At 41.1% G+C, this 24515-nt stretch overlaps 1 long non-coding RNA gene across 2 annotated transcripts in view; it reads right to left on the bottom strand.

The window, feature by feature from the left end:
* The window catches only part of LOC126064781 (uncharacterized), a 185642-nt gene that overhangs the window by 108976 nt on the left and 52151 nt on the right, over positions 1-24515 (bottom strand). The gene's annotated exons all lie outside the window — the stretch shown is intronic.

Genomic DNA, 24515 nt, shown 5'->3' with positions numbered 1-24515 from the left:
TTTTTTTTGGCTGAACTGTGGTAGATACCTATGATATTCATTTTAAAAGAAAAAAAAAAAAGTCATTATTTTTCTCTCTTCTGCCCCATTTTATTAATCGGACGTTAAAGAGTGAGGAAGTTAAATATCCAGACTTACATCTTGATAACTTATAAAGGATTTTTCTAAGTTGTTCATGAGACAATCCAGCCTCCAACTGACATTGGCCTGATATGTACCATCCAGATGATTCAATGAAAAAATATTAAGAGCTCTTCAAAAAATTTGTACTGTTGACTCATAAAGATACTTATACCTGTAGAATATCATATCTTGGTTTAGTTTGCCTAAACATGGCTACGCTACTTCTCTTAATCCGTCAATAGAGCCCTAATCATACTATGGGAAAATGGCTCCTAGCCGAAGTTATATAGGACACTAATATGCCACCATGTACAAGCTGTGTGATCTTGTTCAAGTTACTTAATCTCTCTGTATCCCAGTTTGTATATGTGTACATTAATAATAGTACTTGCACCATGAGGTATTTGGAGGATTAATTGATTTTATGCAACAAAAGAGCTTAGAACAGTGACTGGCACAAATAAATGTTCAATAAATGCTGGAAATTCACACATATGTGTATCTACATGTGGATATATAATTGTCTCCTCAAGACCTCAGGATACTCCCTCAGTGGCACAAACATTTTTCACTCGACTACTAGCTGAAAAGTTGGCAGTTTGAATTCACTCAGCAGTGCTGCAGAAGAAAGACCTGGAGATCTACTTTCATAGGATAACAGCCATTGAAAACCCTATGAGCAGTTCTACTCTGAAAACAGATGGAGTCACCACGAGTCAGAATCAACTGGATGGCAAAAGGTTTGGTTTTGGTTTGGAGATTGCCGGAGCCAGAGAGAAGACAGAGCAAGAACTAGCAGTAGACTAAAGTCAAAGATCATCTACTTTTTTGAAGACCTTATTATAGGAAAGAACAGTTAAAAACACAAAGGCATCTCACTGATTTGTAGACTGATAATAAGGAAATCACCAGTGAGTAAAGTTAAAAATGGCAGACACTGGCAGAAATGGGGGAGAAAGAAGACCAAGAGGGATATTGTAGCGAAGACCCCCAAGTGCCTGGCTTGGCGCAAAGGCTTCAGAATCTCCAGAGAAATTCAGGGATAAAAAATTAAGATTCCCTTCCCACTTTGACAAAGCAACCAAGAAAACCAGCGTTTGCACCTCATCTGGTCTAAATACTCAGTTTACAAATGGATGTTGCATGGCCTTGTGTGTTATAGATGCTTTATGTTTATTTAAGAACTCAGTTTCAAGGAATGTTTTCCAGGCATGCGGTTCACCGCAACAGACAGCTGTTGATATTCTGATCCCATGAGCATTATAATATGTTCAAAAATTGAGACACTTTGAAAACCAGATGTTCTACATAAACTGCACACAGGGGAAAAAAAAGAAAAAAGAAAGAAAGCGGGGGAAGAAAGGAGGGCGCGTAGATCTGTCATTTGGCATAAGACTGGGGCGCTTCAGGCTCACAGAAAATTCACAACGAATCTAAACGAACCCCATAAAGCTTGTTCTGAATTTTCCTCCGCAAAAGTGGTGAAAAGAAAACAGTTTTAACACAAAGGAGAGCTCCGTCCTCAATAAAGACTAGCAAGGGAGCTGTAGCTCAGCCCTGAAGGTCAACCACTGGTGCAGCTGTGGTTCTGAGGTTCTTTGCCACAGCTGTTTTCTGGGATACACTCAGTGTAAATGTACTTGACTGGTTCTCAGCCCTTTCTGAGGTTCTATGAGTATTACTCAATTCTATAAACAACCTCCACTTTCCTCTTATGAGTGGCTTTTGGGTGGAAGTGGGGGGTTTGTGTGGTGTTTTTGTAGGTGTGTGCAAGTGGGGTACAGTCAAATGATTCGGAAGGGGCCATGGGATCAGACGACCTGGGTTCAAATCCCAACTCCACCACTTACTAAGTATCCATGGGCAAGTTATTTTATCTAAGTTTTAGTTTCTCCCTCCATAAAACGGAACCATAATGGTACCTACCTATCAAGATAGCTAAAGCATACATATAGCCTTCCACTTGGCACATCGTAAGCACTCAATACACTTTAGATACTTTAAATATAAGATCCACCCCCCCCGCCCCCAAATTCTAGCTACTTAAGACTAGCTTGCTTCCAGAAAAATTTTGGCAGCTTCCCATCCTCCCCTGGCATAATTGGATAATTTAGGGTGTCCTCAAGTCAGTCTTGGAAATCACTAGTACACACAATTGGAAATGACCAGTTTGGGAGAAATGGAATGATAGCATGGTGTAATGGAAAGGCGGCATAATCAGACAGAGGCGGCCCTGGATCAACACCCGGGTTCCACACCTCACGAGCTGTGTGGTTCCAAAGAACCTCTGCGCCTTGGGCCCCAGGTTTTCCACTTGCTAACAACTCCTCTTGTCAGAGGGGGTTTAAAATTAAAAAGAGCCGATTTAGGCTAAGAGCCTTGCCTAGAGTAGGCACTCAATCAATGTTTATTTCTTTTATTGCATCATCTATATGGCTCATGAAAACATGTTTTAATGCAATTATCAACTGCCTCTGCCTAAGTTCAGAAAGTTATCAGAACTGTGTTCCCCCTTGCTCATGCATCTATCCTGCTAAAAACAAACAAGCAAACAAACAAAAACATCAGAGAAAAATAAAATGAAACCTTTCATGGCTGCACACTGATCTTTGTGTAAAGTCCGTGATTTATCTACCACACACCTCTCCAAGCCCATCTCTCACCATTCTAGCCCTTCCCCTCCTCTGATCCAGTTGTGCTGAATCCAGTCACCCCTTCCTCATGTCTTTTACCTTATGGTCTTTGAATGTCCTGTCATATTTTTACCCCATACCCCCTTCAGTGTCCAAGTCTCAGCTTAGATTTCCCTTTTTCTGGTAAGCCTTCTCCAAGATGTGTTCCACTTCTTTGTGTTCTCTTAATACCTAATGCCTATCTTTATTCCAGGCAGAGACCCCTTTTATTATCCTTTCCTATTTGTCTTTTCTATTTGACTATAAGATTTTTGAACGCAGGAGTAGTATTCTATTCACCAGGTTACTTCAGCATCCAGCACAATGTTGTGCCTGGAGAATTGAATAAATATTTGGTGAATGTATGAGTAAATGACTTCATGGATGGCGAATGAATGAATGGGTAGGTGGGTGGATCAGTGGATGAATAGGTGGACAGATGGATAGATGGATAGTGTGATGGACAGATTGATCAATAGATGGGTGGATGGATGAATGGATGAATCATATAGGACTGAGAAGGTGGGTCTCTGACCCCAGTTCCTAAAACATTTTTGGTAGGTTGGTTGTGATATCCTTCATCTGAATGTGATGCAAGGAATCAACAGTGACTGCTAATTAAGACCTTTTCTAGTTGCTAACTGGACTTCGGGAGTCCCTGGGCGGTACAAATGGTTAAAACACTCAGTGGCTAACCAAAAGTTTGGAGGTATGCACAATGAGATACCACCTTACCCCGACATTACTGGTGCGAATAAAAAAAAAAAACAGAAAATAATAAATGTTGGGAGAGGCTACGGGGAGATTGGAACTCCTGTACACTGCTGGTAGGAATGCAAAATGGTACAACCATTTTGGAAAATGATAGGGTACTTCCTTAAAAAGTTAGACATAGAAATACCATAAAAAAAAAAAAAACCCAGTGCCGTTGAGTCAATTCCGACTCATAGCGACCCTATAGGACAGGGTAGAACTGCCCCACAGAGTTTCCAAGAAGTGCCTGGTGGATTCGAACTGCCGACCCTTTGGTTAGCAGCCGTAGGACTTAACCACTACGCCACCATAGAAATACCATATGATCCAGCAATCCCACTCCTAGGAACATATCCTAGAGAAATGAGGCATCACATGGCTAGACATATGCACACCTATGTTCATTGCAACAGTGCTCACAATAGCAAAAAGACAGAAACAATGTAGATACCCATCAACAGATAAATGGATAAACTATGGTGTATACACACAATGGAGTACTATGCAGTGATAACAATGATGAATCTGTGAAGCATCTCACAATATGGATGAATCTGGAGGGCATTTTTCTGAGTGAAATAAGTCAATCACAAAAGGACAAATATTGTATGAGACCACTACTATAAAAACTCATGAAAAGGTTTACACACAAAAAGAAGCAATCTTTGATGGTTACTCCGGAGGGGAGGGGTAGGGATGGAAAAACACTAAATAGACAGTAGATAAGGGTAACATTGGTGAAGGGTAAGACAGTACACAATACTGGGGAAGCCAACACAACTTGTCCAAGGCAAGGTCATGGAAGCTCCATAGATACATCCAAACTCCCTGAGGGACCAAATTACTGGGCTGAGGGCTGCAGGGACCATGGTCTCAGGGAGCATGTAGATGTAGCTCAATTGCCATAACATAGTTGATAAAGAAAATGCTCTACATTCTCCTTTGGTGAGTTGTGTCTGGGGTCTTAAAAGCAGCCATCTAAGATACTCCACTGGTCTCACCCCTTAATACCTAATACTTACCCTTATTCCAAGCAGAGTCCCCTTTTATTATCCTTTCCTATTTAATTGTCTTTTCTATTTGACTGTAAGCTTTTTGAAGGCAGGGGTGGTGTTCTATTCACCAGGTTACTTCAGCATCCAGCACAATGTTGTGCCTGGAGAATTGAATAAACATTTGGTGAAAGCATGAGTAAATGAGTTCACCCCAAGGGAGAATGAAGAAAACTAAAGACACAAAGGAAAGATTAGTCTAAAAGGCTAATGGACCACATCTACCACGGTCTCCACCAGACAGAGCCCAGTACAACTAGATTGTGCCCAGCTAACACCACCAGCTGCTCTGACAGGGATCACAGTAGAGGGTCTCAGACGGAGCTGGAGAAAAATGTAGAACAAAATTCTAATTCACAAAAACAGAGACTAGAGAACCCCCAAGAGTATGGCCCCGGATACTCTCTTAACTCAGTAATGAAGCCACTCCAGAGTTTCGCCCTTTAGCCAAAGATAGGCCCATAAAACAAAAGGAGACTAAAGGGGCACATCAGCCCAGGAGCAAGGACAAGAAGTCAAGAGGGGACAGGAAAGCTGGTAATAGGGAACCCAACATCAAGAAGGGGAGAGTGTTGACATGTTGTGGGCTTGGAAACCAATGTCACAAAACAATATGTGTACTAATTGTTTAATGAGAAGTTAGTTTGTTCAGTAAACCTTCATCTAAAGTATAATAAAATGAAAAAAGGTTGGAGGTCAAGTCAACCCAGAGGTGCCTCAAAAGAAAGGCCTGGCAGTCTACTTCCCAAAAAATCAGCCATTAAAGACCCTGTGGAGCACAGTTCTACTCTGACACACATGGGGTTGCCATGATTTTGGACTTGACCTAATGGCAACTGGTTTTTGTTTGAACTGGATTTTACCTTTGGTAAATTCTAAACGCGTGTGGCCTGTATGGCCAGCGCAGATCTGCTCTGCCTACTTCTCCAGCCTCATTTCTCACACCCAGCTATCTTACTCTGTGAGCTCCAGCTTCACCAGCATTATCTCTGCTCCTCAGTAGCTGCAAGGTCTCCTTGCCTGAAGTTTCTTAGGTAGCTCTCCCTCTTGTTTTCATCTGGCCAACTTCTACTTATCCTTTTGGGCTGCGCTTCGATGTGACTCCTTTACATGAGTTTTTTTTTTTTGGCCTGCCCTAACTTCTCCCCCAGTCTTTGGGTCAGGCTCCTCTGTTATTTGCACTTACAGACTCTTCTCCTCCACATAGCACTTAGCACAATTCTAATTATGTAGAAATATGTGTGATTATTGGTTAACGTCTATCTCCTCAATCACTGTGTGAACTCCTTGAAGGACTAAGTCGATAGTATTTACTGTTGTAACCCAGGGCACCGCTGGGGCCTGACAGAGAGTATACATTTAAGGAATAAGTTTGTAAAATGTAGGAGTAGTGTTCAGTCAGCATGAACTACTATCAATGTATCAGTTGTTTATAGCTTGTGCCCGTTCTGATTAGTTAGATCTCATTAGTTAGTTACGGAGATGGTCAACAGCTTACATTAGATTTTCAAAGGGGTTCATAATAGACTCCCCCCAAAAAAATCCTGAAGTTATAAACTACTGCTCTGGAGTCAGAGTATCATGGAGGGCTTTTTCAAGCCATCCAGGGCCCTGCCCACAATCTTGGGCAATGTGTAAGTCTGCATTTTCCATCTGTGCCTGCCTTGTACACTTTCCCCTAGCACAAGCATCATTTGCAGATGTGTGTTACACATGAAGAATATTCTAGGGTACTTGAAGTCATCAGTGATTCATCCCCGTGGAATGAGTGGGTCACCAAGCAAGACGTTCATGGAACAGAAACAAAATGCGTAACAGTTTCCCTCCTTTGAGGAAGAAACTCTCCAAAAATGTCTGGGGGAGCGACTGACCTCAGTGCTTCACATGGCATATATGAGCATCTCCCTCAATCATCACCAGGGCATCAGGAGGAAGAAGGGGAGGAGGGAAAGACAAAGAGCATCCCTTACTAAAAGGAGAGAGTACGATCCCAGCCATGGCCAGAGACCTTATCACAAATGTCAAAGAAGAGGGTCTATGTTAATGAGGCAACATGCATTCTTTAGTATGTGCCACACATTGGGCTAAACAATCACTAGGAGTCCTTTATTATTTATTTATTTTGATCCTCACAACAGCCCAGTAAGATTTGGTCCTTTTATTATTCCCACTTGTGTATGATAAATGAGAGTCTTGGGGAGGTTAAGTAACTTTACTGAGGTCACTCATCTCACAACTGGTGGCAATGGAATTCAACCTGGGGTCTGAATCCAGAGCTTGACTCTTATCCCTAAACTACGGAATACTGCGCCAAGGGACTGAGGGCTATCTTTCTGAACAAAGGCAAGAGCTATCCCAGGGATTTGTGTAATCATTGAACAAGTATTTATTGTGTACCTGCCACTGTATGCTTGGCTCTGTTCAAGGTGTTGGGCAAAAAAGTGGTGGACCTTTAGAGCTCAGTCTGGGGAAAATAAACTTTAAGCCATTAATTACATTGGAAGAGTGCTAATAAAAGAAAGTGGAAGTGGTGGGAACCCAAAACCACTCCAAGATATTGGATGTCCAACCACTATGAAGACACACTCTGGAAGACACTATTGATCTTTTCACAGAAAAAAAAAGAAGCCCATGAAATAGTGATCAATAAAGGTTGAGGAAGGGTCTTCCACTGCACTCTAAGCTCTGTAAGCTCCATAAGAACACAGACAGTATTGGATTTATTTATCCCTACATTGCTGGTATATGGCACAGGACCCGGCATTTTAAAAGAACTCCGTCACTATTTGTGGATGAACAGTTGGAAGAAGGAGGTCATAGATGTTCAATGGAAGTATGGTCAGAGTCTAGAAAGTTCTTATCACAATGATTAACTTGGGAAAAGAAAAGGGAAACAGGGAGTACCCATGGGAGCAGACAATGTGGCACCAAATCAAAGGTCTTCTGAGACGTTGGTGCCCAGCCCCATCCAATCAAGGATCCTATTTTGTGAATACAATGCAAGGTTAGTGGTTGGGGCTGAGAGGCCATCAGTGACTGCATAAATAGGAGGTAAAGATAGGGACTCACATCCTTTAGCAACTTCCCCAGAGTCAAGCTATACATGGGAAATTAAGTGGCAAAGGCTAGTTTGAAATTCTTGTTATACTAACTGAATACTGTATTTTTTATGCAAGTAATGTGCATCTTCTACATTTGCCAACCATGTTTGTGTGCCTTCCCTGAGGTAGTTTCATAAGTGCTGCTATACCAATTTTTTTTTTTTTTTACATATTGCTGTAAAAAAATAAAGTTAGCATAGGGCATTTATGAAAATACCTCAAAGGGTGGACTAGGGTGCCGTTGGCAAACAAACATAGAAGGTGTGCATTATTTGCTTGAAAATATGATACGAATCTTCCATGGACTGATGGGTGGATGAAGCTAACTACCATTCGGTATCTAACATCAGCTTGTACGTTAGTACCTTGTTATATCCATATTGCCAAGCTAAAAACAAGGTGCAGTATAAACTCCAAGGGCTTACGTTCTTACAGAGGAAATGGAACTAAAAAATGCTTAAATGACCATATATAATTGATGCTAAATGAGTAGTTTTAACAATGAGACCTTCAGATTACATTTCGTGTAAATTTTAATGACCCAAGAAGGTTTTAACAGAAACAATAAGACCTGAGCAATACCAGTAGTAGTAGTAATAGTAGCAGTAATCACAGTTGTTGTTGGTTGCTGTAGTAGCGGTTGCAAAATCAGCGGTAGCAAAAGTAAAACAAAGAGTAACTACTATTATTTAAATTTTCAGTAACAAACCTGAGATACATGATATATGAACATATACGTGTATATGTTGTTGTTCTTGTTAGTTACTGTAGAGTGCTCTGACTCAGGTATAACAAAAATGAAGCACCCCCCAGTCCTGTGCCATCTTCATGATCATTGGTATGTTTGAGTCCATTGTTTTGGCTGTTTTGTCCATCCATCTCATTGAGGGCCTCACTTGCCTTCACTGACCCTCTGCTTTACCAACTATGATGTGTGTGTAGATATAGATACAGATGTAGATGTAGATATAGACATGGAGGGGGGAGACAGTATGAGAGAGAAAGATAAATAGCAAGAGAGGGATCTTATTTAATTCCCACAAAAATCCATTATAGTTAAATTACTATTCCCCATTTTAATAATGGGGAAATGGCAGCATGATGAGATTAAGCATCTTGTCAAAGGTTATGTAGCTGGTAAGTAGCAAGTCCGAATTTGAATCAATTTCCGCACAATACCAAAACCCATGATCTTCTTACTGTATGCTATTGCCTTGACACATGCTGAAGTTTTTGAAATCCAGATAAAAGGGAAAGCTTCCTGGCAACTCAGTAAAGGGAATTATGAACAAACCAAGACTATGACTGCTAAATACACACGTCTGGCTGGGGTGGACCTTGCACATCAGGGTGGAAAATAAGGCAACGTAAGAAATGTTGACTGGGTCGTGGAAGGTCTCAACTTCTAAATGATGGGGTTTAGATTTTATCCTCTTGGCAATACAGAGCTCCTAGCCCATTCTGAGCATCAGCATAATGTGTTAAGAATTATCTGTTGGACGGGATTGTTGTGGGGAGAGGTTGGAGGTAGGGAGGCCAGCCAGAAGGCTATGAAATAACTTATGTGAGGAGTCAGGACTCATCTTGTTATCCCATCACAGAAAAATGCCTCTAACTGCCTAAGTCATCGGTGCCAACTCCTGACTAATATCTTAAAGGCCATGATCTGACTCTACTTCCCTCTTTAGCATCTTCTAATGCCCTCCCCCCACCCTTACTCATGACACTTAAGTCCACTAATCTTTAGTTTCTCAAAACAGCTACACTCCTGCCCAACTCAAGACCTTTACACATGCTACCACTCTTCCTGGAAATACTTCCTGGATTCTTCAGAGGGCCAACTCCTCTCCATCTTGCTCATCCCTCCAGCCTCAGCATCAGCTCTGCTTCCTCATGGGTAGTTTCCCAGACCCTTCCCAATGCTTCCATGGACCCTTTCTAGGTATCCCATGACACTCTGACTTCTGCTTGCACAGCACTTATCATCACTATATTACTTACATATGCGTGCAGTGACTTGATTAATGCCTCTCTCTCCCACTCTAGACTGAAGCTTTATAACAGCAGGCATTGTGTCTCTCTTTTTTGTTGTCATGGCCTCTATGCTTTACACAATATCTGGCCCATGGTCAGTACAAATAAATATTTGTTGAATGGATGTGGGGAAGATTCGGGATGCCCAGCCTAAGAATGTGGGTGGGATAAAGTGTGTTTTGATGAGGATGAGTGAGCAGAAGGGTGTTCAAGCTGGGTTTGGAATACAGCTTTATGTTCTACAGCCAGTTGTGGCCAGCTGCCAATCTCAGCAGCAGGAAATAGAGGCTTGGTGATTAGCAATTAATTGACCCATTAAACTAAGCCAACTCCAAGAAATGGAGGTAACACCACCCACGGCATGTGGCTAGCACAAGACACTTCTGAACACAATGGCAGCCATATCTATGTGCTTTGGTCACTTGCCCATGTTAACTCCCACTATCAAAAGCTTCATCTCTGTATGGATGGAATGGTCACATATTTATTCAGAACCATATGAGACATCCAGATTATCCCTGCCCAAATGTCCAAGATACTTTTAAATCCAGTGGATTAGAGCTATATTTCTTGAGTTCTTGAGTAATAGAAATTATCTGTTGCCTCATTTTATTGTTCTTCACAGGTATTGCATTTTTTACAGACTTACTTAAGGTTTGTGGCAACCCTGTGTTGAGCGAGACTATTGGCACCATTTTTCCAACAGCATGTGCTTACTTCATGTCTCTGTGTCACACTGGTAATTCTCACAATATTTCAGACTTTTTCATTATTATTATATCTGTTATGGTGATCTGTTTCAGTGATCTTTGATGTTACTATTGTAATTGTTTTGGGGTACCACAAACCACACCCATAAAAGACGGAGAACTTAATGGATAGATGTTGTATGTGTTCTGACTGCTCTACCAACTGGGCATTCTCCTATCTCTCTCTCTCTCCTCAGGCCTCCCTATTTTCTGAGACACAACAATATTGAAATTAGGTCAATTAATAACCCTACAACTACCTCTAAGAGAGGAAGGGTCACACATCTCTCACTTTAAATCAAAAGCAAGAAATGATTAAGCTTAGTGAGAAAGGCATATCAAAAGCCAAGATACTCCAGAAGCTAGGCTTCTTGCACCAAACAGCTAGCCAAGTTGTAAATGCAAAGGAAAAGTTCTTGAAGGAAATTAAAAGTGCTACTCCAGTGAACACACAAATGATAAAAAAGTGAAACAGCCTTATTGCTGATATGGAGAAAGTTTTAGTTGTCTGGATAGAAGATCAAACCAGCTACAACATCCCTTTAAGCCAAAGCCTAATGCAGAACAAGACCCTAACTCTTCAATTCAATGAAGTTTGAGAGAAGTGAGGAAACTGCAGGAGAAAAGTTAGAAGCTAACAGAGGTTAGTTGATGAGGTTTAAGGAAAGAAGTCACCTTCACAACATAAAAGAACAGGGTGAAGCAGCAAGCGCTTGTGTAGAAGCTGCAGGAAGTTACCCAGAAGATCTCACTAAGATAATTGATGAATGTGGCTACACTACACAACAGATTTCCAGTGTAGATGAATCAGCCTTACGCTGGAAGAAGATGCACGCTAGGACTTTCACAACTGGAGAAAGAAGTCAGTGCCTGGCTTCAAAGCTGCGGGGGACATGCTGATGCTCTTGTTATGTGCTAGTGCGGCTGGTAACTTTAAGTTGAAGCCAGTGCTCATTTACCGCTCTGAAAATCCTAGGGCCCTTAAGAATTATGCTCAGTCTACTCTGCCTGTGTCCTATAAATGTCACAACAAAGCCTGAATGGCAGCACATCTGTTTACAACATGGTTCACACATATTTTAAGCCCACTGTTGAGACTGCTCAGAAAAAAATATTCCTTTCAAAATATTACTGCTCATTGACAATGCAACTGGTCACTCAAGAGCTCTGATGGAGATGTACAAGCAGATTCATGTTTTCATGCCTGCTAACCAACAGCCATTCTGCAGCCCATGAGTCAAGGAGCAATTCAGACTTTCAAGTCTTATTATTTAAGAAATGCATTTTGTAAGGCTATAGATAGTGACTCCTCTGGTGGATCTGGGCAAAGTAAATCAAAAACCTTCTGGAAAGAATTCATTCTAGACGCCATTAAGAAAATTTGTGATTCATGGGAAGAGGTCCAAATATCAATATTAACAGGAGTTTGGAAGAAGTTGATTCCAGCACTCATGGATGACTTTCAGGGGTTCAAGACTTTTGTGGAGGAAGTAACTGCAGTTGTGGTGGAAACAGCAAGAGAACTAGAGTTAGATGTGACTGGATTGCTTCAATCTTACGATAAAACTTAAACAGATGAAGAGTTGCTTCTTATAGATGAGCAAAGAAAGTGGTTTCTTGAGATGGAATCTACTGGTGAAGACACTGTGAACGTTGTTGACTTGACAATAAAGGATTTAGAATATTGCATAAACTTAGTTGATAAAGCAGCATCAGGGTTTGAGAGGATTGACTCCAATTTTGAGCTAAGTTCTACTGTGCATAAAATGTTATCAAGCAGCATCAAATGCCATGGAAAAATCTTTTGTGAAAGGAAGAGTCAATCAGTGCAGCAAACTTCATTGTTGTCTTATTTTAAGAAATTTCCACAGCCACCCCATCCTTCAGCAACTACCACCCTGATCAGTCAGCAGCCATCAACATCAAGGCAAGAATCTGCATCAGCAAAAAGATAATGACTTGCTGAAGGCTGGGTGATGGTTAGACTTTTTTAGCAATAAAGTATTTTTTTTAATTAGGGTATATACTTTTTTTTTAGACAATGCTATTGAATACTTAATAGACTAGAGTATAATGTAAATTTAACTTTTACATGCTCTGGGAAACCAAAACATTCATGTGACTCGCTTTATTGCAGTGGTCTGGAGCAGAACCCGCAATACCTCCGAGGTATGCCTGTATTTGAATGACAATTTGGCAATTAAAAAAAAAATTTATTGTGCTTTAAGTGAAAGTTTACAAACCAAGTCAGACCGTCGTACAAAAACTTACATACACCTTACTATATACTCCTAGTTGCTCTCCCTCTAAGGAGACAGCAAACTCCTTCTCTCCACTCTCTATTTTCGTGTCTGTTCAGCCAGCTTCTGACCCTCTCTGCCCTCTCATCTCCCCTCCAGACAGGAGATGCCAGCACAGTCTCAAACGTCCACCTGATACAAGTAGCTCACTCTTCGTCAGCATCTCTCTCCAACCCATTGTCCAGTCCTTTCCATGTCTGATGAGTTGTCTTCGGGAATGGTTCCTGTCCTGGGCCAACAGAAGGTCTGGGACCATGACCTCTGGGGTCCTTCTAGTCTCAGTCAGACCATTAAGTCTGGTCTTTTTATGAGAATTTGGGGTCTACATCCACTGCTCTCCTGCTCCCTCAGGGGTTCTCTGTTGTGTTCCCTGTCAGGGCAGTCATCAGTTGTAGCTGGGCACCATCTAGTTCTTCTGGTCTCAGGCTGATATAGTTTCTGTTTTACATGGCCCTTTCTCTCTCTTGGGCTCATAATTAGCTTATGTCTTTGGTGTTCTTCATTCTCCTTTGCTTCATGTGGGTTGAGACCAATTGGTACATCTTACATGGCTGCTTGCTAGTGTTTAAGACTCCAGACATGTCTGGCAAATTTTAAGGGCCACATTTCATTCTACCGAGGGTGTCGTCTCACTGACTTCTAGTATTAAGTATCACTGACATGAGGTCTGAAACCAGTCTGATTTTTTTCCTCCTTATAGATAACTTAATCTTTTTTTAATGGATTGGCATGAGACTCCCACTTTTCCTTTGCAACTTAGGAACTATGCAAGAACATGTGTTGTACTGATTAATTTCTATCAGTTTTTCCTGGAGCACGTTATGCTCTCCCTTATGTTACATCTTTGAGTATATTTTTTTTCTATTTTTTTTTAATGTTCTTGTGTCCTTTATTTTAGGCACAGCAATTGTGCACATGTTGAATCTTCTTTGTCTTACAGAGTTATAAATTTATCTCTAATCTCTTTTAACTCTTTAAAATCGTAAATTAACATATTCTTGTGTTTCTTGAATTATATCATTGAATATGTCTTTTCCTTTTTTTCTCATTGCATTAGGTATATCAGCTATATATAGAGAGATATATATACAACTCGTTGCCATCGAGTCAATTCCAACTGATAGCAACCATATAGGACAGAGTAGAACTGCCCCATAGGATTTCCGAGGCTGTAAATCTTTATGGAAGCAGACTGCTACATCTTTCTCCCATGGAGCAGCTGGTGGGTTCAAACTGCCGACGTTTCAGTTAGCTGCTGAGTGCTTAACCACTGAGCCACCAGGGGCCCATATACACACACACACGTATATATACACACACACACACGTATGTACGTATAGATGTATAGATACATATATACGCCCATAAGCATGTCAGGTATACATATATATACATGACATACTTTGGTTATGTTGAATCTCCTTTTTTTCTGGCTTCCATTGATATTATTTCATCTCGAATTCCTTTTAACTCTTGCCCTTTTTATGCAATTTTAATCACTTGTCTCCAGCCTGCTTTCTTGTTCCTAATTATATATGTTAGCAATTTTCCCTTTAGTGGCTTCCAAAGGTCTTGATTTCTAAGATGGTCTTGTTTTTCATTTTCTTAGCTTTCCTGAGTTTGGCCATAACATTTCTCTTTGGCCTCTTTGATTTTATCACGTATTACTTGAGCTCTTGTATGTCTGCTTGGAGGTCGCACTTCACAGAGGCCATTCCTTGGTTAATCTCTTAGAACCTTTGGCTAAGTGTGTGCAGTTGCCACTGCCAGGTTCCCCTGAGATAACCCACTCACTGAATCATGCTGCTTAAGAACATCCTAGCATAAGATATTATTGTCCTGATTTACCACTCACAGAATGGAGAGTTCATAGGATTTGGGTAGAAGTAACATGCATAATGTCAGAATCAGGCCAGCAGTTGATCTCTTTACAACATCATAGGTGCCTGACCCTTACTGCTGAAAGGGTACCCTGTGGACCAGCAGTATCAGCATCACCTGAGAGTTGCTAGAAATGTAGAATCTCAGGCCCCACCCCAAACCTACTGAATCTGAATCTGCATTTTAACAAGATCTCCAGGTGTTTTATATGCACATTAAAGTTTGTTAAGTACTGCCCTCAGACCACCACAGCAAAGCCTAATGCCTTGGAGATCACCTACTCCTAACTACTGATTTTTACATATACTCTGTGAAGAATGTCTTAGGAAGACAGCTCTCAGCTCGAGAGAGAATGTCCATGACTATATTTGAAGCTCCAGGATTTGTTGGTATTTTTCAAAGTGTGAATTCTAGTCAGCTGAGATTTACTGACTATTCGAAAGGAAGAATGGCTGCCTGAGTGAACATGGTGATCAATAATTCAAATTATAGAATTCCATTTTTAACGATCACACCATACCAAAATGACAGTAGGGCTCAAGTTGTAATTATTACAAACTTCAGCTTTTAGAGATTCCACTCTGATTCCAGTAGCCAGAAAAAGAGAAAGATGAGAAAAACCACTGTACTTCTCTTAAGAGATTGTGCTTCTTCAAGACGTGACCAATGGTTTGTATTATCCCTGCAGGAATCTTTCATTGTGGGCTGCATCATATTTTGAAAGAGTATGTAAGGTCTCCTTTAATGAAGATGGAGACATTGTATTGGGAGTAGAAGAGGGGGCACACAAACACAACAAATTGTTTCCTGAAGATCCAAATCTATCTAACGTCCTAAAAGTGGTTTTGAGGCGCTCAACTCTCTCAGGCTGTGATTTGTTTTCCAAGAGAACAGTTCAAAAGAACATGGTCTTCCAGGGCACCATGAGAAATGGGAGTTACACAGAAGGAAGAGCTTCTTCACAGCATAAGGCAGAAATCAATGAGGAGATTGTCTACTCATGTCTCTGCTTCGGGAATGTCTTTATACACGTAATGGATGGGTACGTGCTGCGGAAGCACATTCTCTCTGGAGGCTGAAGGATGCAGCTGATGACCTTCAGAGGCATTTACTAATCTTTCTGGGTTGTAGCTACATGACAAAGCCAAGATATTTTGGGGGAAAAAAAAGTATAAATCTGTGGTTCGATGTTTGCAGCACAAAATCTAGAGTGCCGATTTCCCTGACTTCAATACCCTTTATACTGGCAGTGGAGAAATCTTCCTCCACTTAGAGTGGAGTAGGGTGTCCAGCAGTGTATTAAAGTTCACTGTTTCCCAGTCTTCAACCTAATTTACCCTTCTTGACTGATACTGTATTAGGATTTCCAGTTACAGTATTTTCCTATCTTTTTATCATCTCACTTTTTAAAAAGTATGCACTACTTGGGTCAACACATTTAACCCTTTTAATGGCACTGGAGGCAGACATTGTTATTACTCTCATTTTGAGATGAGAGAAATGGGGCCCAGAGAAGCTAAGTCACTTGTCCCAGGTCACTTGTTCAAGCTTCTAAGGACGAAATTTGAACTCCAGCAGCCTGATGTCAGATTCAGTGCTCTTTGCCACCAGCTACTTTCTGCTGCCTCTTAACTAACAGTATTGAGTGTCAGAGACTAGCCTAGATTTTTAATCAGTAAGAGCTTTTTTGAATACACGGTTTTTTAAGGAGGTGTAGGGTAGAGCCGGGGTAGTCTTGGAAGTAGCCTTTGTAGAGCAGAGTCCAAATACGCAGCTGAACAAAGAGCACCATTATTTTATTCAATACCCTGTTGCGGTACTCATTAAATAGCACATATGTGCCAGCCGCGTTTACCTTGTATATATCAGGAGTAATGCTTTTGTCTGCAAGTTAGCAAAAAACCCAACTGCAGAGGTTTAAACAAATAAGGATTTAGTTTTCTCCTTTTACATGAAATCCAGTGATAGGAAGTTTTGTTCATTAGTCTAATATAGTGGTTCTCATATGAGGATGATTTTGCCTTCGCATAGGGGATTTCGTAATGACTGGACAGTTTTTGTTGTCACAGCTGGGGAGGAGGCACATTTTTGGTTGTCACTAGATGCCAGAGATGCTGCTAAACATCCAACAATAAACCAGACAGCTCTCCGCAACAAAGAATTATCCAGCCCCAAATGTCCATAGTGCCATGGTTGAGAAACCCAAATCTAGTAGCTGGGTGATACCAAAGCCCATCTCTCTGGTTCTCTTGGTCTTTGCCTCATAGCTTCAAGTTAGCTATTGAGTCATATCCTCGTTCAAGACAGGAATATGGGAGGTGGGAGAAGAAATAGCAGCTATAGCTGCATCTTTTCCATTTATCAAGAAAAGAAATGCCTTCCAGAGCCCTGAAGATGACCACCACTTCCATATGATTGACCAGAACAGTGACCCATAGCTATAAAGGAGAAGGGATGGACAATGTCTTGCCCAGGCCTGGCTACATTGCTGCTCCAAACAGACTTGTGGTGTGTTAGCAAGGAAGGAGAGTACTGGGTAGGCCACAGTTGATGTGTGCCCTATTGGGCCAGTACTTTGAACTGATCTTCTTCATAACTGCAGGTAATTCTTTTTCTGAGTGGCCCTGCAGAAGCCACAAAAAGTGCAGTGATGGCACCCTGTCTAATGGTGTTAAATGAAGCAGCCGCCTGCGGCTGCCAGCACCACTATGTAAAGGGCTAGCCCCATCTTCCAAAAGCAAATGTTTTCAAAACTTCTTTTCCCATTGATAAATTGTCTGAGCAGAGACAGATTGAATTATTTATCTGGACTCTGGAAATCAGTATAGGCTATTCTCAATGCGGCTGTGGTCCAATTTTAGAAAACGTCTTTGTGGAGCAATAAATAATAATATTACTCCCAGACTCCTTTTATTGCATTTGATTCATTCGTTCAACAGATATGTATCAGGCTCTGATTATGAGAGTTAGGCTTAAGAATCAAGTCACGAGCATGGCAAAGCTTCTTGAGCATAACCCTCTGAGGGCAGGAATCATCTGTCGTGACCACCATGATAACCCCCAAGTCCAGCACACTCAGTGGCTCATAGTTAGATCTCAATAAATGTTTATTCAGTGAATGAATACATGCAGTGTCATCTTCATGGATTTTATATTCTAATTGGGGGTGGTGGTAGATACAGGAAGTAAGCAGACTATTGAGATATTCTTCACAGGAGAAGTGTTAGATCCTCTACCAAGATCTCCTGATCCAACTTTGGGGAAGTGAGGGAATACTTCCAGAAGGAAAAGCTATTTAAGCTGAAATTTGGAAGATGGAGAGGAAGAAACATCAGTGGATCTGGGTTGCACTCCCTATCCACCCAACCCGCCCCAGAGCACCTCCTCCCTTCTCTGTAGGGGAATGTATGCATAATTTTATTTAAGTAAAAAAACTCAATGTAAGATTTTCAGATTTCTTCCAAGTTTTAATAATTTGTGAGTCTGTGACTTCCTTTCAGTATTTCTGGGTTGAATGAGCATCAAGAAATTCTTTCTTCTTGAGGCTTCACCTGACACATGTGGGATATCCTAGGACTGCCCTCAGGGAGTTTTTGCAGAGGCTGCCTCTGTGGGTGGGTCAGGGGAGTTCCGGCTGCCAGCAAATGTGTTTCCATTTCTTTGAGTCCTCCACTCCCACCTCTCACTTCCCATCCTCCACATTCTGGCATGACATTGTCCAAGAAGCTGCAGCCTCGTCCTTCCTGACGACTGAGGTGGGAGGCAGCCCAGCCTTCTTACACAAAGCTCTCTCCTGGAGGGCTTTTATGACGTCCTATGTTGGGGACCTCAATGAGATGCATTGACAAAGTGGCTGCAACAATGGGCTAAAACATAGCAATGACTGTGACGATGGTGGAGGACTGGGCAGTGTTTCATTCTGTTGTACATAGGGTTGCTATGAGTCGAAACCAACTCAACAGCACCTAACAACAACGTTAGGGCAGCTTCCCGGGATGCTTCCATGTAGGGGTGAGTCATAATTCTTTCCAGATGAACAAGGAACATGTCTCCTTGTCCTGGGGTGGCTTTCCCAAGTCCATATTCAGGGTGGTTAGATGGAAGGGGTCCTTTGTTGACCATTTGGCCTAGAGAAGAACTGCTTCCTTTCATCATGCCTGTCTCCACTTTGCTCAAGCATTTATGGGGCTGTGTTGAGCTTACTTTTAAACATGTCTTTCTATTTATTCTACAAGCTCTTTAGTTCTTTCATTCATTCAACCAACAGTTATTAAGCAATGTACTTGGAATACAATGGTGAATAAGACAAACCCAGCAGACCCTGTCCTGATGAATAGTATATGCTGGGAGGGAAAACATTCAATTAAATTCTTGATGCTAATAAACTGTAACAAGAATCAGAGACAGACACTTGGGTGATATACAGACACTTGGGTGATAATGGGCTGTTGGGGATATTTGGCAAGAGCCCTGGCATAGTAGGAAGTCAAGGTGGGCCCCATGGGAAGTCAGGTGTAAGCTAAGGAATATGACAAAAATTACACCTCATTTGTCTTTGTGTCTCTAGAGCCTAATCAGATGCCTGGAACAAAAAAGGTGTGTTACCTGGGCTAAATGAATGCTTCTACTGCTGAGGTATCTACTGGACTCTGCTCCTACTCCTCACCCCACTGGCTCCCTGGTAGAGCTTAGGCCCTCACCATTCTCCTTTCTTCTCCTGCAGTAGCCTCCCACCTAGCCTCCTCACCAATGCTACTGTACCGTTCACCTTCCCACACCGGCGTGCTCTATGAGATTCTTAAATCATGAAAGATACTGTGTAACTCCTTTGTACAAATCCTCCCAGGTTTCCCCATGGCTCACAGGTTCTAGCCCACATTCTTCATTAATGTCCTCAGTCTCAATTCTCAGCACTCCCTTGTCGAGTCCTGCGTTTCCATATCATAGATCTTTTCCTGGATCCTGAATTTGCCGCACTCTTTCTATGGCGCCTTTGAACCTACTGTTCCCTTTTCTCCAATGCCCTTGCCAGGTTTCTGTTCCTGACAAATGTCCGTGCATCCTTGAAGAGGAGGGACTACATCTTGGTTACACCTTTTCCAATGTGCCTAATCATAGGTGATCACTCTTACAATTGTATCATGATTATTTGTGAACTAATATTCCCAGTAGACTGTGAGAGCCATCCTCAAGGATAGGGGTTTTATTTATTAATCTTTGTTTTCCCAGCACTGTGTCCGAAAGGCAATAGGGACTCAGTAAATGTTTCTAAAAGGAATAAGGCATTTCTTCATTGACATCCAGGAATATCCACTATAAGACACAGAATTAATAGCCTTTTGTTTTCTAAAAGTGGTATCAGCATTACAGGCAGAACTTATACTTGCTTATCAAATGCTCAATGCTTTTTTATGACCACCAGAAGGACTGCATTTAGCTTTTGTTTATATTGTACATATTTTACTTCAAGATGAATAATCAGCTTAGCAGTATCAGGACTGGGGTCTCTTGCCTGGAGAAGATCTTACAGTGGCCTTTAAGGGGCACCAAGACAAACCAATATCTCAAGAAGATTTTATAGACATTCTTTTCCCAAAAAAAAAAAAGTATGTAATAGAAGGCTATTGCTAAAGGCATTATTCTCCAGTAGTCTCTGGAAAACTAAAGCTGAAGCAAAGTGTGTTTTCCTTTTGAGTGACCTTCTCTTGAGCAGAGGGTCTCAAGACAATGGAAATAAGCAAACCAGCCGTACCCTCACTGGGCCAGTTTGATCCAGTCCTAGAGCAAGAATCACCTGAGCACTCTCCAGTTAATTGGGATACCTTCTTAACTGTTCATCAAGAAGTCAGAAGTATACATATACTGTACCTAGTATTGAAAACCCTGGTAGTGTAATGGTTAGGAGCTGTAGCTGCTAACCAAAAGGTTGGCAGTTCAAATCCACCAGTGCTCCTTGGAAACTTTATAGGGCCATTCTACTGTGTCCTGTAGGGTCACTATGAATTGGAACTGACTCAACCGCAATGGGTTTGGTATCTATTATCACAGTGATCACTTTACAAGGTTGATTCATCATTGCCACTTGTACCTTCTGTGGAAGAGTGCTTACTGCTGAGCTGAAAGCTCTAATGAACTTAACTTTACAATGTCATTGTTATTAGGTGCCTTCAAGTTGGTTTTGACTCATAGCAACCCTACATACAAAAGAACAAAACACTGACCAGTCCTTTGCCATCTTCACAATCATCACAATCATCGTTATGCTTGAGCCCATTGTTGCAGCCACTGTGTCAATCCATCTCTTTTTCACTGATCCTCTACTTTACCAAGCATGATGTCCTTCTCCAGGGAGTGATCTTTCCTAATAACATGTCCAAGTATGTGAGATATAGCATTGCCATCCTTGTTTCTATGGAGCATTCTGAATGTACTTCTTTCAAGACAGATGTGTTTGTTCTTTTGGCAGTCCATGGTATATTCAGTATTCTTCACTAACAGCACAATCCAAAGGTGTCAGTTCTTCTTCCGTCTTCCTTATTCACCATCCAGCTTTCGCATGCATTTGAGGTGATTGAAAACACCAGGGCTAGGGTCAGGCGCACCTTAGTCTTCAAGGTGACATCTTTGCTCTTCAACACTTTAAAGAGGTCCTTAGTAGCAGATTTACTCAATGCAATGCATCTTTTGATTTCTTGACTGCTGCTTCCATGGCCGTTGATTGTGGATCCAAGTAAAATGAAGTCCTTGACAACTTCAATATTTTCACCATTTGTCATGATGTGGCTTATTGGTCCATTTGTGAGGATTTTTGTTTTCTTTATGTTGAGGTGTAATCCATACTGAAGGCTGTGGTCTTTGATTTTCATCAGTAAGTGCTTCAAGTTTTCTTCACTTTCAGGAAGCAAGGTTGTATCATCTTCATAATGCAGGTTATTAATGAGTCTTCCTCCAATCCTGTTGCCCCATTCTTCTTCATATAGTCCAGCTTCTTGGATTATTTGCTCAGCATACAGATTGAATAGGTATTGAATACGTCAACCCTGATGCACACCTTTTCTGACTTTAAACCATGCAGTGTCCTCTTGTTCTGTTCAAACAACTGCCTCTTGATCTATGTACAGGTTCTTCATTAGCACAATTAACTGTTCTGAAATTTCCATTCTTTGTAAAATGTTATCCATAATTTGTTATGATCCACACAGTCAAATGCCTTTGCATAGTCAATAAAGCACAAGTAAACATTTTTCTGGTATTCTCAGTTTTGAGCCAGGATCTAGCTGACATCAGCAATGATATCCCTGGTTCCATTTCCTCTTCTGAGTCCAGCTTGAATTTTTGGCAGTTACCTGTGGATATACTGCTGCAGCCACTTTTGAATGATCATCAACAAAATTTTAATTAGGTGTGATATTAATGATATTGAACAATGATATTGTTCAATAATTTCCACTGTCATCACAGAAGACATGATCCCATTCATCAGGTTAATACTTGGATTCCATGGGCAGGATGTTCTGGTATGCGGTGACTCATCAAAAATATCTTTGATAATTTATGTAATTTACCACATATGATACATATTTACCCAAAGTTCCCAACAAGGCAGCTAAGGAGTTGTTTTTGTTTCTGATCTCAAACTCATTCTGGCTTCATCAAAGTGTTGTTTGTAAGCAGATGGCTACCTATTTCAAATGGTGATTCAAAAAGTTTTCAAAATGCTTTTTAATGAAATTGGAAAGAAACAAGACTTATTTACTGTTAAGGACATTTTTGTCTTACTTGTAGATAAAACCCTTAGAAGATTTAAGATCAGTGAATTGGAGTCAAGAGAGCTGGGGACTTTCTTTCATTAGTGTGAGGTCTTTCTTATCTTAATCAAGATATTTTACTACCCCAGGTCTCGGTTTCATTGTCCATAAAATTAGAAGCTTGAACTGAAAGATCTCAGAGCCTTGTTTCTGCTCTACATTATCCAATTTCAAATAACAGTATTTACAAGATATAAATACAGTTACAAATTGACTGGCATAACCCCCATCCTCATCAATACAAAAGGAGTAATGATCTTAGGCCATGTTCAGAGTGGGGTACAAACAAGCCACCTTCAACAAAACTCCATGTAGTCCAAAGACTAACATTGCATTATGCCTTTTTAGGACCTTGGTTTATCTTAAAATTGTACATATTTTGCTGAAAGATTCATCTAACTCGGTGACCAGAGGTTTTTCTGCACCTTTATAGACATTTCTAAACCCAGGGTGAAAAATTGAAATTGTAATTATTACCACCATGTTTACTCACGTGAAAACACCTACATCATGTTGATCACTTGGTACAAGCCAGGCCATTTTAGGTGCTTTACTTGTAATTTTAATTATCCTTATGATAATTCTAAAAAGTAGGTATTATCGCCTTTTTACAGATGAGAAACCGAGGCTCAGTCTGAAGTAGAGTTTCTCAACCTCGGTACTACTGACATTTTGGGCTGGATAATTATTTGTTGTTGGGGCTGTCCTGTTCATTGTAAGGTATTTAGTAGCACCTTGGCTTCTATCCATAAGGTGCCAGTGTACCCCTCACCCCCGAGGTGTGACAACAAAAAATGTCTCCAGACATTGCCAAATGTCCCTTCTCGGGCAAAATGATTTGGACCCAGGCCTGCCTGTTCCTGAAGTTTCAAAGCCCCATCTTCCTTGGGGCCTGGGTTCTAGTTTGGCTGTGGATATTGTCAACACTAACCAGCTAGCCACCAGCACTCATGATCTTTGACAAACAGAGAAAGTCAAGTCTGAATCATATTGAAAAATGTAGCAACAATTATTGTATAATTAATACAGCAACCTCTTTTCAAATTTGGCACCAAATTTTACCACCTTATATCCTCTCTTGATGGAGAACTGAACACTTAAAGAGAATCTTGAACACTGGAGCGATCATTTCCATCAAATTTCAAGAATTTGCCCAGTCAAATTTTGCTGGTGATAATGTTAATAGTATATCTTTTAAAAGTTCCAAGCATGAATTATTTGCAACAGAAGTTTGATGGTAATAGCATGAATCATACATTAACTCTCGAAGCTGAATAATGCAGGGCTTGTGCTGCATGGGTCGATAGAATTTGGGTTTCTCCAAATCATTTTCCCTTTGCTCGCTCACCAAGGAGACAGTCCTTCAGCAGGCTAGTCTTGCTGTGACAGCAGACAAGCTTGGTTGCCTCACGTGGTATGAAAGAAACAGCGATGCTTCCCCATTTCAGGATCGTGCCCTCCATGGCCAAGATAGCACCTGGGAGCTCCAGACAACAGTTAGTAATTAATTGATGAGACTTTGTTTTTCCAGACACATTGCTAAAACATGTGCTCCAACTGCTGTACAGGCAGGAAAGTTCAAGTGGAAAAGAGGACAGTGGAGAATGCTCTCTTTGCCCAAACAAAAACAAGTCAAAAATGCATCGGGATAATAATGCTGACAGCGTGTGCCTGGAAAGTCACAGCCAGAGTTCCCCCAAATGATCAGATCTTTCCTGCTTCTGACTTTTCATCTTGTCTTAGGCTGAGTTCTCTAGAGAAGAAAAACCAGTAACCTATATAAATACATAGAGAGAGAGAGATTTATATCAAGGAAATGGCTCATGTGGTTGTAGAGGCTGGAATGGCCCAAGTTTGAGGGTCAGGATAGAGGCTTCTCCTGATTCATGTAGCCACAGGGGCTGGCGAACCCAAGATTGGCGGATCAGAGAGCAGGGCAGACAGGCTGCTAAGATGGAAGAATCCCAAGATTGGCAGGAAAACTTCAGGTAAGCTGCTAGCTCAAGGCCCAAGAATCAGACATCAGATGAACAAAGAGGATC

Source organism: Elephas maximus, chromosome 21, assembly GCF_024166365.1.
Source record: "Elephas maximus indicus isolate mEleMax1 chromosome 21, mEleMax1 primary haplotype, whole genome shotgun sequence".
In the NCBI taxonomy this organism is placed as follows: Eukaryota; Metazoa; Chordata; class Mammalia; order Proboscidea; family Elephantidae; genus Elephas; species Elephas maximus.
Note: the sequence above shows the minus strand (reverse complement) of the source record. Positions and strands in the feature narration are given on the sequence as shown.